This window comes from Scaptodrosophila lebanonensis, unplaced genomic scaffold (genome assembly GCF_003285725.1).
Source record: "Scaptodrosophila lebanonensis strain 11010-0011.00,11010-0021.00 unplaced genomic scaffold, SlebRS2 tig00000001-arrow-pilon, whole genome shotgun sequence".
NCBI classification, from domain to species: domain Eukaryota; kingdom Metazoa; phylum Arthropoda; class Insecta; order Diptera; family Drosophilidae; genus Scaptodrosophila; species Scaptodrosophila lebanonensis.
This window is the reverse complement of record NW_022060529.1, coordinates 35,480-51,681: the sequence shown is the minus strand read 5'-3', so window position 1 is coordinate 51,681 and position 16,202 is coordinate 35,480.

Here is a 16,202-nt window from a genome sequence, read left to right as displayed (position 1 = left end):
CAATTTGTATTTACACTTATTTGTGAGCAGCACGCTAGCGCACTTGAGCGTCCACATAGTGCTGGCCGGAACGCCAGCAGAGGCATCAACACTACACCAAGCAGAGAAGACAGTACAACGGAAAAAGTACATGCAGACAGACGGGCGCACCGAGGGACGAACAGGACTGGGTCAATGTGTCCTTATTATTGTCGTAATTATCTCTTGAGCGTGTAGCGAGCGTGAAGCAAATGTAAATATAATAAAAGTAAAAGCAGTTAAATGAACAAATTGAGTTGAGTTGAGACTCGGGCAATGCTGCGTCTGCTCCTGCTGTTGAATGCTTGGACCGCTCGTTCCTCACTCGGTAAACATTGTGTTGTCGCTGCCGTTGCCACATTTTCCTCATGTCGTCCGCGTTGCCTCTGCTTGACTGCCTGACTGGCTGACTGGCTGACTGTCTGACGGCTGCCATTGTTGTCGCTACTTTTTTAATTGCGTTTTTATTTATTTTAATTCAGTTGCATATGTGCACATCTGTGCGTCTGTGTTCCACAACCAGTGACCGAAACAATTGAAGGTACTTCACACGGCGTATGCGTAATGTTTAACTTGCGAAGCACGCGCCCATTAACTGATAGCTGCAGCTAACAGCGAAGAAGGTGGAAAATTGCCCATTCCCCATACAATGTAATTTATAGTATAGTTCAATAATTTAACAAAGAAAGAAGTGCACTCAATTTAATGTGTTCGAACAAAGATGTTGACTTTCGAATTAAAATTCAAGAGTCTATTATTTGTGTGTGTGTGTCATTTCAGCTTTGGACTTAATTGAAGTTTTTCTATTTTAGAAATTGAACATTACGATTAATTTTCTACATTGAATTTCATTCCTGTTTTATACCCTGTACCAAAAGGGTAAAAGGGTACATATACTAGTATTGTGCGAATGTATGTAATACCCAGAAGGAGGCGTGGCAGGCCCCCTAAAATATAGCCATGTCCGTCTGTATTAACGATCGCAGAAGATACAAGAGCGAGAATTACCAAAATTGGTATTCAGGTTCCCCTTGGCAGATCCAGTTTGGTAATTTTTTCTGATGGACCCCCCATTTCCCCGCCACTCGGGATTTTCAAAAACTACTGTACACGCATATAAACACGCATGAATACATTATTTATGTATTGCATATTTTATTTTCAATTAAATTAATTAAATTTTTGTAACTTCATTTAAGTTTTTTTTGTGGGAGTGAGTACAGTGTATTCAAGAGTTGAGCTCGATCGTAATAGTTTAAAAATTTTATAATTATTCTACACAAGTATACAGAGTATTTCAAAGCCAGTGTATTTATATTCCTTGCACTATATTACCATCGTTACAAAAAACACCCTTGCAACAAAAACCTTTCTGTTTATTTCGCGAGCGTAACTAAGTGCGGTTTTTGAAATTCTCAGCAAATAGTTAAATATTAATTTATTTGCAAACTTTCGCTATTATCTTCTCATATTTTTGCTATACCTCCTTTCTGGATTAACCGATTTCGATCAAATTCAAAATAGATGTAGATGATTACACGTAATTTAAGTGCGTTAGTAAGTTTAAGTTATGCAGATTTGGAAGCTGTCCACAATTCCACAACTACCTAAAATAAATCATTCACTTCTTTCAAAATTAATCAAAATCGGTCAATTCTTAGCTTCTTTATTACTGAAACAAATTAATTCCAGTACTACGCCAACTTACTGCAGGAGCAGGTACGCTCTTATTATATGATCTATATGTCATGGGCAACGGAAGTTTGTTTCCGCTTCCACTTGTTACTTGTATTTATAAATGAAAAGCAGTTTATTATTGCATTTTGATTTTCGTGGCCAACTTAAACTACTATTTGACCCATTTAATATCTAGCCCACACATACTGTGTTTAAACGGGTTAAGAGTGAAAATATCAAGGTTTTATTTACCGCCTGTTTTCGCTTTATGGTCAGTTTTGTGGCAGAAAGCAAAATTTAATTAGAGCACAATGCTAGGCTATACAATTTCAGCTGAACCTAAATGCACACGTGAATCGAATTGATTTGGCTTTACATACTATATATACATACACGTACATTTATATTTATACAAGGTGTGTTCCAAAGTAAACAGGACTTTAAAAAAAAAAACAGAACAAATGGTTTTTTCGGCAAAATCAGTTTATTTTATTCAAAATAGTCTCCTTCTGCTTCAATACAGCTTTTTGCACGATCCAAAAGCATGTCGAACAAGCGTTTTAGCTCGTTGACAGGTATGGCCGCCAGTATGCCGGTGCAAGCTTTTTGAATGCACCCTACGTCTGCATAACGCTTGCCTTTCATGGGCAAATGCAATTTTCCGAAAAGGTAGAAGTCGCACGGTGCCATATCAGGTGAATACGGCGAGTGGTTAATGGTTAAAATGTGATTTTTGGTCAAATAATCGGTCACAAGCGTCGATCGATGAGACGGCGCATTATCTTGCAACAAACGCCAACTTTCATCTTCGCGATATTCGGGCATATACCGCATTAACGTTTTGGCCGGGTGGAACAAATTCTTTGTGGACAATACCCTTGGAATCATAAAAACAAATCAGCATTGTCTTCACTTTAGACTTCTCCATGCAGTCACAATTTTGTAAAGGAAGTTTTTGTCCTTTTTGACCTCTTTAATGATGATTTCGGCTGATTTTTGATGAATTCACGCACAGTTTCGATGCAATTTTCGGTGATCACAAATTTTGATTGGCCCACATGTTGATGTACTTTGGAAAGCGCCTTGTATGCATGTATCCACACATACATATAGTACACAGCGGATATTGGTGGTGCATAGGCAATTGTTATTGACAATGTCGCTGGTTGCAGTTGTTGTACTATTTTATTTTATTTGCGGCGTTTATCAGTTAAGACCGCAAAAGCCAGAATCAGCCGAAGAGCGAACAGGATCCGCAGAATATTTTATGTTTCATTTATAGCTCAATAATCTTGTTGAGTTGATTTTAACCAATAATTGATTATTGTTTCCTACGACTGTGCGTTGTCGGATGGTGTAGTGGAGCTACTGTTGAAATACCTATACATTTGTAAATGTCATTGCAATAAATTGGTTACAAACGCATTAAACGCATTCCGCGAGTGTCATTTTTGAGTAAATTGAATATAAATGTTATATAAAAATGTGCAAAATTATAAGGCGTCTACTTCCACTGCACGAAGCGCGAGGAAAGTTTAAACGCAAGCATGGCGCCCACAATGAGCTCAAATTTATGCAAACTCTGGGCCGCTTTTTCTATGCTTTGGCATTTCCATGAATATTAATGAGACAGCATATGGAAATTAGTGCGAGTGTTCTTCTGTATGTGGGTGGGAGAGTGTCAAGTCAAACATTTTAATCAAATTATTTCTCGACTAACGCACATCTTCAAAATCACAGTTTATGTCTAGTGTCTGAGGTGTCAGAGCAAAGAAATCATACAAAACGCACACAAACGTACTTGTATGTACATATATAGCTTGCCTTTGTATAAAGGTGCCAACTTTTGTGACATCAGACATTGAAATGTGGAGTCTTAAAATGCTGCTATGGCCACCTTGTAATGAAAATATAAAAGTAGCTGTAAAAGCAACAACGAAAGAAACTTGAGTGGCCACATTCGCCACATTTTTATATAATAATATGTAACTAGATAACGAAAATGTTGATTTTGTTGTTCATTTTCTTGTTTGTTCTTTACTTACAAACTTTTACCGACACTTAAACAGCGCTTTCCCACACTCACATACATAACAAGCATGCACCGTTTCATCTAACAAAATCAAAACAAAAATATTATGTATATGCTACCTTCCATACATTTTAAATACACTTGCAAATATTGTTCAAGTAAGCTTGCACATGTGTGTGACCCGAGAGTCCAAGTCTGCAATTTTTGTACGTACATATAGTTTTAATGAACTAACATATTTGAATTACAACTTGGAAAAGGCATCTCGACCACATTTCACGTATGTAAGCTTTATACATACATACTTTAAAATCTTTCCCATTTCCATTACACAATGAATGTAATTTAAGCACAAAATATGTACGAACTTTAAAAAAAAACACGCTGGGAAAAAATTAAGTTGCCAATCCGACAAAATATGCCTCAAGTGGCCATGGATTTCCATAAAACGATTATGAAGAACACTTTTTATAGAATACGGAGATAGTCCTTTCTTATTCTATACAACTTATACTTTTTATACCCTGTACCCAAAGGTACATGCCTTATGTGTGTACGCTGTGCAATGTGTGTTGAATTATTGGGGTTTTAATATTTATTCACCTTTTCGAATGAAAAGTTTGTGTTATAAATTTTTTCCGATCGATTTCAAATTTGGGGACTGTAATCTACGTAACTTTGCGTTCAAGGATTTTCAAAATATGCATTTTACAAACGCAGGCAGAACAAACAATACAAAATATCAAACAATTGGGGACAACTAAGTATACATACATAAACACACATACAAGCAGCTGTTCGTGTAGTTGCGGCAAACGATTGAAATAGCCAAAGCAAAATGTGAGGCACTAATGTGTGAATGTACACATACATACATAAGTACACATCTATGTACATGTATTATGCGCTAATTATAATACTTTTCAGTTTTTAATCTTAAGTCAGCTCTCTCTTCCCTAACTAAAATCTTATATTTTCAGCCACCTCCGACAGAATCACTGATCATAGCTTGCCGGACTGGCTAATATATTTCCCCCCAACGGGTCAGTGATTCTTCACCTTTAAATTTTAATAATATTTTATATTTTATTATTTAAGTATTTTAATTTTAATTTGTTTTAAGATTCTGTACATTTCATGTACAGAGTATAAATACCCGGCGCTAAGATATAATCGCCCATGGCAGAAGAAAAAGAGGACGAGCGAACCTGATGCTGCAGTTTGAGATTCTATTCTTAGAATTTACCAATTTGGATGAAAATTGCATCCAGACAGACGCACGTTTATGTATCGATTCATTTTGTCCCTTTCCCAGTTTCATATTTTGCACAAACCTTTTAACCCGTCGTTTGGCCGCGATGCATATCCGCAACATACCATTTATTTCGATTTATTTCTACACATATATTAAAAAAGATCTTGGTATTTACTTGATAAGCATCTGAAACGTTTCCTCTTTCGCTTTCTGCGATCTGATCATATGTACACATGACCTCTGCTTATGAAGACTATAGTAAAATTTTCTCCCCAAGCGTATTTGTTGCAGAAATGCAACATATACTAAATATTTAATATATATTCTAAAACACAGTAAATCCAAAAATAAAAGAAAGTATATTTTTTATTTTCACTTTTCTATAAATAAACCAAAAATCATTCAAATCGGTGATTCTGTCAAACGAAGGGTTTAATAAGATTCAACTCTACCATTTGTGTAAGTCTAAAATCCACAACTGTACAACACTAAGCGGTCACAACGCCATTAACAAATAATGCAAAATTGTCACATTCAAGGAGTTTCTTGATCGGATTCACCAGCCGCTCATCCTTGCTCTAACACACACTTTCTTTTAAATGTTCAATACCAAAGGTTATTTGCATAGCACTTAACTTCTGCGCCATCGAGCAGGGGTTACATTTGGTCTTCTGCCTGCCTCGGTGCCTTCTTTCCTCTCCGCCTGCCTTCCTTCCTATATGTCTGCCTGCCAGATATGTGATATATTTGCTGAAAAATGCTCCCACTTTTACAAGCCAGACACCACATGGCCAGTTAGTTGGAACGGAGTAACTTGGCAAGGGATTAGGTAGTTGGGTCGCTCAACAAAGGGCTGAAAACATGCAATCTTTTGTTTAATGAGTAAGAGTCAACAGCTCGACTTCAAACCGACACTTTTGCCATTGGCCATTGAATTAAATGCGTTATTTTCGGGCACGGACGCTGGTTGAAGAATGGCCGAAGTAGCAGCCCAGTCAGCCATCCAAAAGTCGGACGCACATTCACCGATACACACACACACATACTCGTATGAGTTATTAAGCCATGTTTGTGCTTGTCTCTGACTGCCACATTCATTGAGAAATATTTGCAGTCGTTTGCTTGCTAGCTTTCAGGCGTGATTTAGAAACTTTTCAAATATGTTGCCACTCTTTGTGGCAGCTCAAGTGTGTAGTGTGTAGATATGTGTCCGTATGTGTGTAGTTAAGCTATCCCGACCAGCAACAGCATCGCAAGTCTTGTCCGTACTTTTGCTTGTGATCTTTGACTTGGTTTTTTTTTCTTTCTTTATTTTGTTTTTTTTTTTATCTTTTTTGAAAAACAATTTGATTGGAAAAGTCAGTGAAGCAGAAATGGCATCAGACGCCACAGGTTTCCAAACCAAAGGCATGTGAATTCTCTTACCTTTTGATTTATCTGTGCATCTGCCGTTTGTCGCCACCAGCAGACACGCTAACCACCCACCCACCATCGTCCTTTCTATCCATCTAGTACTCGTACGTATACATCTCTTAACTTGTTAACGCCGCTGACGGCTTCGCAGACACAAAACTTTTACTAAAAAGCTTTCATCAAACTTGAAGCCGCTGACGGCTCATGTTGTTGACGGCGCTAGTCCCTGTTGTTGTTGTCGTCGATGTTGCTGTTGCTGTTTTGGTGCGTTTCGTACTATTCGTCGATGTGCGCAGCCATCTGCATCGTTTCTCTTAGAAACTTTCCACGACCTCGCGGTTAAAGGTGAGCCTCTTGCCATTGCTGGCTGTTGGAATGGCTGCCTCGCAAAGACCCTTTCATTTGACCCATTGACACAATTTTTGTGTGCTTTGTGAATTTTTGAACGGTCAGATCTGCTATTTAAATGAAAACATGTTTTTCGACCAAGAGTCTTGAAGCAACTGCCCTTAAGCTATACGCTTTTTAGAGAGATGTTTCTCCACGTATTAAAATAGACCACTTGGTTTTCTACTGGTATTCCTAATAGAATGATACATTTATATTATTAGATAGACAGTATTCTAATTTTTATAGCCTGTTTTACTCTTTAATTTTATTTTAAATATTTTTTTTTTGTACACCTACAGCTTTTAATTAAAATTAATCAATAATACTTATATAACAACTAGCTGGTTTTGCCCGTCTTTGATGGGCTCAGTATTTTTGCTTACAATTATAAGTTTATTTACAATATGCAGTATTTCTCCGACACTCTCTAAAGTTTCCAAAGGAACTGCCAATAGCTAATTACATTGGTACGTTCCGAAAGCTAGGGCATATGACAATACAAGTACATATATTGTACGTATGTATGTAACTTGCTGTAAAATACAAATTACATTTTTTAAAATAAATTATCACATTTCTGATAAATTAAATAAAAATATTGTGGCTGCCCTCCTCTGTGATTCTCATAGCAAGTACTTAAGCGCTGGCAAATCGAGAATTAGGTTGTGAAATTTCTGAAAAATTAAATAATATGCGGAATTAAATTGTCAAATTTCTGATAAATAAATTTAAAAATATTTTTTATTTCTATTTTATTTTATTTTTCATCGACCACCAATGCAGTCGATGTAAATAAAAAATCAATACAGAACTTAAACTAAGTAAAACTAAAGAAATAAAAAAGCCTATAAAAATAAGTAAAAAAGCTAAAGTCGGGTGTCCCGACTTAGAAATACTATGTACATATGTTTACAATAATTATAGAAAATAAAAAAAATTAAGAAAATAAAAAAAAATGTATCGATTTTACCTCTCTCGGTGTTCGAACTCACGTAAAGGGTTTATAATTGCACATTTACATAGCAATTGCGTCTGTGTGAGTGTATGTATGTTTATGCGCGTCTACTTGTGTCTGTGTAAGCATTTTCGCAGTCAACCAAACAGCAACATCAACATTAGCTGCGGGCAGCGCTGCAGCAGCAAATACATTTATGGCCATAACTTCTCGTTAAATCGGTCTATCATAGTGAAACTTGGCATACGGACACATAATAACCAACTGGGGATATTTCCAAAATTTTAGTTCGAAATTCCAAGAATTACGGGAGTTACGATTTGCTGGGTAGAGGGGAGAGGGAGGGAAATTCCAAAATATACATTTTCTGCGTGTTCCTAGGTCTTATAGTTTCGGAGATATAGGCGGTTATACGAATGATGTTGGGGCACAAAAGCACAAAAGCGTCAACAGCCCAGAGCCCACACGGTAAAAGCTAGGATGCTGAAATTTGGGCTCAAGTATCCTATCATAGTGTAGATGAGCACTAAGAAGGGATTTTGGAAAATTCGAGAAAAATCCGCCTTTTTTAGCCGATCGACATAAAACTTGGTTTCTCAATCAATAAAATCAATAAAAGAATACAAACAAAACTGCATACTTAGATTTTCGAAATTTGTGTTGGAGCTTGAATTATTGTGGTTTTAATATTTATTCACTATTTAAAATGAAAAGTTTGTGTTATAAATTTAGTCCGATCGATTTAAAATTTGGGTAATGTAATCTACGTAACTAAATCTACAACTTTGCATTCAAGGATTTTCAAAATATGCATTTTACAAAAGCAGGCAGAACAAACAATACAAAATATCAAACAGTTGGGGACCACTAAGTATACATACACACACAACAAGCAACAGTTCGTGTCTATGTGTGCGGTTCTCTACGTACGGTTGAAAAAGTAAAGAGAAACATGCATGCATATGTACATATGTACATACTATGTATGTATGCCTGTGTACGTACATGTATGTACATTCGTATGTATGAATGTATACATTGGACAATCGAGCACTGTTGTTTGATTGTAATAAATAATCTATGGTTTTAAATCAAATTTTTAAAACGCAAAACAACAACAACTGCAAATCATTGGCTCGCGCATCTTCTTTCGTTTTGATCATTTACGCCTGTTAATTTCAAAGGCAAAATGCCAAAAGTTTACAGTTACCGTCGCTAGGCAACGACTGCGTAAGCGATAGTAAAGCAGAAACCGAATAACGGAGCTACGCATATTCTGCTTCGCATTGCGGGCAGATATATGTATGTATGTATATGATTTGTTCTTATTGATCTCAATAAATAATTAGATTTTATTATTTAAATATTCTGCTTATTACATTCAAACTTCGATATTTTGATGGTATCGGTGGCTTCAACTATCGAAAGTTTTACTCTAGCAAATTGAGATGAGAATTGTCAGTGCTTTTTGATCGTGGCTCATCGCTGCACGGCATTGACACGAGTGCAGTGTTTCATATTCCGAGTTTGTGCGTGACCGTATTGACTCAATATGTCACGAAAAGACTCAAATGTGAATTTAAAATTACGATATACCCTTATAATTATTCCCCTTTTTTGCACATAGTCTATCTTAAAACGTTGCGTAATCTCTATATATAAAACAGTTTGTCCTGACTAATTGGTGATCAACGCACAGCCCAAACGGTAAAAGATGAAATTTGGACTCAAGTATCCTTTCATAGTATCCATCATAGTGTAGGAGCACACTAAGAAAGGCTTTTGGAAAATTCTAGCTTCAAAGAGGGAAAACGAGCTTTAAAAAATATTAGTTATAGTGGTCATGTTCGTTTAACGAAATAGTTTGGCAAGAACAAAAATGTAACGGACTACTGAACAATTTTTTGTCAAGAACAGAAAATGTTCATTTAAATACCTTAAATGCCTTCCTACTGGTAACTAACTTGTATAAGGTGAAAACATATGGGTAGGTTATGCACACACAAAATAAATACAATTGGAAACATTATATTGAGCCGGGTTAAGACGGGCAATACCTGCTAGTATAAGAATAAATCGATACAGCATTGATGATAATATTTATAGTAATTCGAATCTCGTAATTAAGATATAAAGTCGATAAGTATGTTTATATACGAACATTACAAGATAATCCAGAGTAGTGCCTGTAATATTGCTCATACGGAAAAAATGTTAATTTTGTATTTTTAAATGGCATTTTTATTGACGGTAAGCCCTGTCAACCACAAGACAATTTTAATGATTTACTTACAGAAATATTTGTTCGTGTATTTTATGCGCAAATGTGCATTCACATATTTATTTTTGTATTTAATGTTTAATAGTCCAGCTGTTCAAATGCATTTACTCGTAGTGTCATTTTCAAACGTAAGCAAGAGGGGGCAGACAAACAAATGAACTAATATTAAATTCCATCTGTTTGTTAATGTTTTGTAGAGCGCATTTATAATGGCAAGCTACTCAAGGTTGTCTTTTTGGCCATTGCTTGGCGAAACATTACTGACCATGGTCAATGGAGCAACATCATATACCCCCATATACATACATATATATATTTTGTTTATGCTTCACGCTGCGTACATAATTTATTTCTACCAAGATGTCCTGACGTGTCCATGAGCGGTGCGTGCATGTGTGTGTGTGAGTGCCTCATTGCTGGCTGTCAGCGCCTTCGTAGATAAGCAACGACTGAGAAAAATATGCGAGAAAAGCGCTGGTGAATGCGCAAATAATGAGCTCCATGGAAATCCCCAATGATAGAGCTCCGACTCGAAAACACCCTTTCTAAATAAAAATCTGAAAACATTTAACTACTTTAGATTTGTAAAAAGTAAACATCTATGTTTGTTGCGTTTTGATAAGCCTGTGTAGCAAGTTTGTCTCGCCACGCTGATCTTTTACATTTTAGTTCCAAAGAACATATCAGTAATATCAGTCGAACCCTATTTTAACGAGCAGACGGTGGCGTTAATCCTGGTTCAGAAAAGTGACGAGACTTAAGTAAAGACAGCGACCACAACAACAATCGGCAGTTCCACTAAAGCTGTGACCGCCGCCTGCCGAGATAGTGGTCGACCATCAGTTGTTGTTTTTATTGTTAGTGTTGTTGTGATCGTTGGAGAGGTTAATATGTCAGACAGCCAGCCAAGAGTTGTTCTTGGACTCACTTCTCATCTATTCGCTGTTTTCGGAGTCGCCATCTTTAAAAGCATGGGTTAGGGACCGGCGCCAGGCGCGCAGAGCCCATCCTTCATCATTCGCTTGCGCGCCGCATTATAAATGATTTTAATAATTTGAAACGATTTGTTTAGTTCTGCATCAAGTCGGATAAACGTCGATGATTAATTAGCCGCGCCAAGTCGAGCACAGACAAGCCAAGCCAAAACCGAGGGTCCAACAATCGCAATCGCTTTACTACGATTCCTGCTTTTCTTTCTTGTTTATTTCAACGCTTCGGTCCTTCATCCACAACCGCACACATTTGAGCAATTTTATCGCTTACACATTAAAATGGCGGCCCAGACTAAGGAAAATGACTTGGAATAGTGAGTAACAAGGCTACGGTTAAAAACTTGTGTGTGTTTGTGCGTAATATGTCGGCATAAAAAGGAGAAGAGTGTGGAGGCAGCGTCGTTTACATATGTCTGTGTTTTGCGCTTTTGGGCATTTTAATCAAGTTTGTATTTCTATTTGTGTTTGTTTGCCCTTTTGTGCTCCCTTGGCGCACCATTTTATTGTCCTCGAAGCGAAAATTAATTGTGGGCGCGATACTTATGTTGATATATGCATATGTATGTATTCATATCGGTGGTTCTGTTTTTGTTTTCCTATCATATGAATTTTTTTCTCGCATTGACAAATTGTTCGATAATTCATAAATGTGCAAACGAAAAACGACAACAATATATGCAAATTATCATTAATTTTGTAAGACTACATATATTTGAATTAATATTGGTAAATAAAATTCCGGAAGTAGAACTACAACTAGACTGCTGATGCCCCTGAGATCGAAAGTTCTAGTTGACAAAGCCTAATAATGTTGATTTACTAGTTAGTATCAAGAAATTATTAAATTATTTAAAATTAAGAATAATCACCCGAAATAAGAGAGACATGTTCAGCTCAAGGCACTTTCTCAACTGTTAATTTTATTCTGTTGCCAATTAGCCATTATAATCTCTACGTGTATGGGTTCAATACCGTTACTACTAAGTAGTTTGATTTGAAAAATCTTATCCTAAAACCTAAATGAACAAAAATACTTTTGGAACTGTACACTAATTATGTAAATATTTTTAATGGATTCCATTCAATATGAACAGGTTTATTGCTCACATTTAGAAATTGTGACAGTTCAAAAGGCAGTAAATAATGCATATCACTTTATCAATGTAATCGCCTCATTGCTTTCGGCAATTATCGTGGCTTCTATGCGATATATGTATGCATGGAATTTGTGCCTGCTAATTTAGCATAAATTAAAATATTGAATGCATAAAACAAAGCAATTCCAGCTCTACTAACCAGCGCGTGCAGCATAAAAACGAAATACTAGTTGCTCATCTATATGTAATAAGTATGTATGTGTATATATGAGCAGTACTCAGATGTTTGTGTGTGTTAATCATCGTCTGACATTTATTTGGCATCAGGGCCAATATGAGTATAGACGGATGGAGTTTGAAATGCAGGCCACGTACCTGAAGCTCTTGATTTTTCCAATAAATTAAATGGTTTTGTTATGCGCTACACGGTTGAACGCAAGCCAAGGACGTGTAGAAGTAGAAGCCACGCCCGCATGCAGACATCAGCAGCAGCAACGCCCACTTCAGACATCGGACGTCGTACAGCTTAATGAGGCGCGCGCCAAGCTACGAAAATGAATAGCCGTTTTAATTAGCTGGATATAGCATGCTTATCGGCGCACGCATACAATTATAATACGAGCATTGCTATATTTGTACATGTGAGTTTGTGTGTGCGTTTCTGTAAGTACATTGCACGGATTGCTTAAGCTGGGAACACAAATTAATTAAATTTGATTGAAATAAATTAAAGGTTATATTATTGCAAACAATACGGAAAAGCCAATGGCAGAACCCACTTTCGAGAACATCCTTAAAGTCAATTGCACACATACTAAATATGCATATATACAATAAAATGCGATTTTCCATAAATGTATGCCAGCGGACGAAAAAAAAACCGCATAGCATATCAATATGAGCAAGCAAAAATGAGTGAAATTTAAATTAATAAAATAAATTGATGCTCGAAACGCAATTTCCATCATAAGCCGGCAGCAAAATGTATAACTCTTTATATTCAAATTTATGGCTTTAAATTTATCCAGGAAATAATGTTGACAATTATGGATGAAATGTGTCAATAACCGACGTGTTGACAAATGCTGTGGGTGATAGCATATTTCTATGCAGGACAACAGACCAAGTTTCCGAGCTAAATGTAAATGACATGCGGCTAATTGATGTGCTCAATTGTTAGAAATAATGCTGGCTGTCCGGTCATCGGAGCTTTCCAAGACAAATGTTATTTTGTGGCATGCTTCTTGAGATTCTTTGGGGTAGCAGCAGCACATTTCGATGCCTTTCAATACACATACCGTTTGTGGTTGCTGCCCAAATGCCAAGGTAATTCAAATCAAAGCACTTATAATAACAATAATGGCAACTACAATACAACGAGTGTGTGCAGTCCAAGGAAAATGCCTGCTTACCAGCTCCAAGTTCCCAAACAATGCACTGCATTGTGGTTAAAAACAGCGACAAGCTTCTATACATTTAAACAATATTTTCAATTTCGGTTTGTTCACATTTCAAAAGCAAATATTTACGCTTATATGCATACAAATGTATGAATTGGTTTCTACCTCCACCAGCTTTCCCCTCATTTTGCAAATTTAATACCAGCTTAAAGCTTCGGTAAAAGCCAAAATTCCTACAACAATCAATCTTTTTTGCATATTATATTCGTGTACACTATGCCTTTTACAAACCATAGCGGCTTTATTTTAGATGGCATGGGTGTGTGATTATGCCAAACCAAAAACTACAAAATTAAATTGATCGCTTGGTTGTGCATTAAACTTTCCTTGGTGTAATTTGCCAAAACTGCATATTAAATTTGTAGCATCCGCTTGTAATATGTATTTTTATACCCTGTACCCAAAGGGTACAATGGTATATTAGTTTTGTGCGAGTGCACATTGAACACACAGAAGGAGGCGTGGTAGACCCCACAAAGTATATATATTCTTGATCAGCATGACAAGCCAAGTCGATATAGCCATGTCCATCTGTCCGTCTGTCTGTCTGTATGAACGCAAGGATCTCAGAAACTATAAAAGCTAGAATAACCAAACTTGGTATACAGATTCTCCTGAGCCCGAGAAATGACGAGTTTGTTCATTTTTCCCGATGCACCCTATATAACTCTATAACTTGGAATTTTGAACTAAAATTTGGTAGACACATCCAGATAGTGATTATATATCCGTATACTAAGTTTTATTATGATAGGTTGTTATAGCCATATACATACATATGTACAAGTACACAAACACGCATAGATTCTGATGTAAATGTAATTGTATGTATGCATGTATGGAATATTTTATATTTAATTTATTTACCGATGTTTAATTAATTTACTTTAATTTAATTAATTAATTTCTTTTTTTGTAGGGTGGTACAGGGTATTTAAGAGTTGAGCCTTGTTTAATTATAAAAGCATTTGTATTACTCATCATATTTGGCACAACCGGAACTAAAAATACAAAAAGCAGCGATAATATTAATAAATAACACTTAATTACATTTATTGGCTGTTGTTGTTTCTGTACCTCTATGTTGCTGTTGTTACTTTACCATTAAAAAGCTCACTTAATGCACTTGCAATTTATTGTTCTTATCATGTCCATGTGCCGTGCACTAAACTTACTTAAGATAATTAAAATGTTTTATCACCCACCTTAAATGTGTGTTATATGACTAATGCAGGTAGCAACGAACGCTTTCCAGCAATTCTATAAAATTAATTAACAAATGCAACAGTCGTCGACAAATACGATGACGAAGGCGATGATAATGATAACGACGATGACGATGACTGATTGTCTTCGAGGGGCAATAAATGCAGATATGTCAACAGCAGAAACATAAAAAATGAAGGTGACGGGTGTAGAGGAGCTGTGGGAATGCGGGCGTAGGTGGAGGCATTGCGTAAGTGTTGATTAAATGCACGCAAGTCAGCTAGCTCGTCATGGTTTGACACACAGGCGGCTGTGGCACATGAAATGCAAATGAACTTTATTTCCTCCCAGAAAATAGTCTCAGGCATTTGAATATTGTTATTGCTTTTGTTTTCTTTCTTCTTGGTGTGCTCATTTTCATGTTGCTTTCTTAGTTTTTGCACATATTTTGCCTAACTTCAGTTTTGGATGTTGGGACACGGCGTTGTGGGTGAAGGGGCGTCGGGGCTTATTGCAAAAACAAATGCCCGAAGCTGCGTTATAAATTTATTGCTGAACTTTGAAATACCATGGCCGCAGCTACTTCTTGCACAGTCTTCTTTGGCGCATTTTAATGCAAAAGTTCTGCAGCTGTATTTTTTGAAATTATCCTTAAAAACGCAACGCGCTGAGTTGTGTGCAGCGAAAGTTGGAGCGTGTTGAAAGCTGCCGCACAGCCGGAAATGGAATTCCGTATGTATGGGTGTGAGTGTTTCGGTGTGGATGTGGGTGTAGGTGTGGATGGCGAAGCTACTGGAAATAATTTATTAGCTGCGTGAAAAATAATTTATGTCTTGGTTGTTTTTTGTTTTTTGCTGACGCCTCGACGACGAACTGCAAATGGGCAGGCAGTAAGTTGCAAGGCAGTAGACGGATCGGACGAATATACGAGTATCTAAATAAATTAAAACAATTTGCAATTTTGTGAATGGCAGCACACAGTTTAGGGGATACTGTGCACAAAACACTTTACAGTTGAGGGAGCACTGTGCTACCACCATCAGCTGCTTTACAGTTTCATTTACAACTGGTTTGTGCATAAGTTTCTTTTTTTATAGTTTGAGGGACCGTAGGAGTTTCTCATTTGATTCAATTCTCCTACACTTATACTTGCCCTGGCTCAACTTTTAAATACCCTGTACCCACTTCCACAATATTTAATAAGATACAAAAAAAAACGTCGCTATGAAGTTGAGAAATACTAGAGTATTTGATTGTTTGTATGTTTGTTTGTTTGTATGTTTGTTTGTTTGAATTGAAAAGGCTCCGAATCTACTGGACCGATTTAATGGATTCTTTCATTGTTGGGAAGCTACACTATCGACTATTAACATGGGCAATATTACATTTGCAAAAAAGAATGGATTCCTTACTAAAACGCCAATAA